General features: G+C 46.6%; 1 non-coding gene across 1 annotated transcript; it reads right to left on the bottom strand.

Annotated features, from left to right (window-relative positions):
- Positions 1–1,023: 1,023 nt before the first annotated feature.
- Positions 1,024–1,154, bottom strand: LOC122238963. Its single transcript, XR_006218100.1, has one exon.
- Between the last annotated feature and the right edge of the window lie 206 nt (positions 1,155–1,360).

The raw sequence follows: 1,360 nt of genomic DNA, 5'->3' as shown, positions 1-1,360 counted from the left end.
CTCAGTACTCATGGACTGGAAGGATATTGTTAAAATGTCCACACTACTCAAGGTGATTTACAGATTCAATGCAATTCCTGTCAAAATCCCAATGGAATTCTTTATAGAAATAAAAAAAAAATAATCTTAATCACAGGAAACACAGAAGACCCGAAATAGCCAAAACAAATCTGAGCAAGAACAAATCTGGAGGCATCACATTTCCTAATTTTTTTTCCACAGAAAGTGGTTTATTGCTTTTAGAACACAGTAAGATGCTTTCAGAACTTTTGTTAGTGAAGAAAAACTGTTAGAGCTTGAAAACTTCTCTAAAACATTATTTTGTTAGTTGACGAAGTAGGCACTTCAACGCATAAAACTTCCCACTTGCAACTGTGTGGAGCCTGAGCTGTCCGATTAGATAGAGGTAACTGCTTGCAAGTGGGGCTCGTGCTTATGGCCGGTGTACTGAGTGCCAGCTCTGACCTCCTTGCCCTGATGCTTGTGTTGCTCCTTATTCTCCAGCACTCACTCGGGGCTCTTCCTCACCACCCCACTTCTCACAATCCTGTACAGGACCCTATGGCAGGAGACACAGCTCTGAGTGGGTGGATGGAGTGGCCTGGCTGGCACCCAAGCTAATCCACATAGGGAAAAATGGTGATCCTCTCTGAGTTAGGTGGCCTCAGATGACCCTTCTACAACACAAGTCCTCACTTGTGGGCACCCTCTCCTCTCCCAGTAATATCCCCTGGGGCCAAAGCAGTTGTTTAGTAGGAGAGCAGGAGGTGAGAGGCCCCACTCCCTCACAGGGATCTTTGTTGTAGATCACTACCTGTTTAGGTGTTTGTTAGGTGTTGCCTATGGGGCAGACAAGGGGCCAAGCTACTTTTGGGGCAACACAGGCCAGGTTCAGCCCATGAGAACCTAGCACTATCTGAGGAGAGCTGTAGGCCCCATGACCAGTGTTGCCACTTCAGACCCTAGTCTGGCTATGGGGTTGGCATGCCTGGTATAGACCAAGTGAGGGCTCCCAGCAACCACAGATGTCTGAGGCAGGAAAACAAGGCTGCCAGCTTGTGGCAGTCCTGACAATGATCTTCAAGGGCTGATCTTGCCCTCCAGACCTGGCCGAGGAGAAAAGGGGCCTCCCGCAGTCCCATGGGAGAGAGGCCCTAATGTCAAAATATATTACAAAGTAATCGAAAACAGTATGGTACTGGTATAAAAACCGACATATAGGCAAATGGAACAGAATAGAGGGCCCAGAAATAAAATCAGTGCATCTATGGTCAATTGGTCTTCACGAGGAGTTTCAAAAACATGCAATGGGGAAAGGAGAGTCTCTTCAATAAATATTGTAGGGAAAATTGGGTACGTG

Source organism: Panthera tigris, chromosome B2 (genome assembly GCF_018350195.1).
Source record: "Panthera tigris isolate Pti1 chromosome B2, P.tigris_Pti1_mat1.1, whole genome shotgun sequence".
NCBI lineage: Eukaryota > Metazoa > Chordata > Mammalia > Carnivora > Felidae > Panthera > Panthera tigris.
Note: the sequence above shows the minus strand (reverse complement) of the source record. Positions and strands in the feature narration are given on the sequence as shown.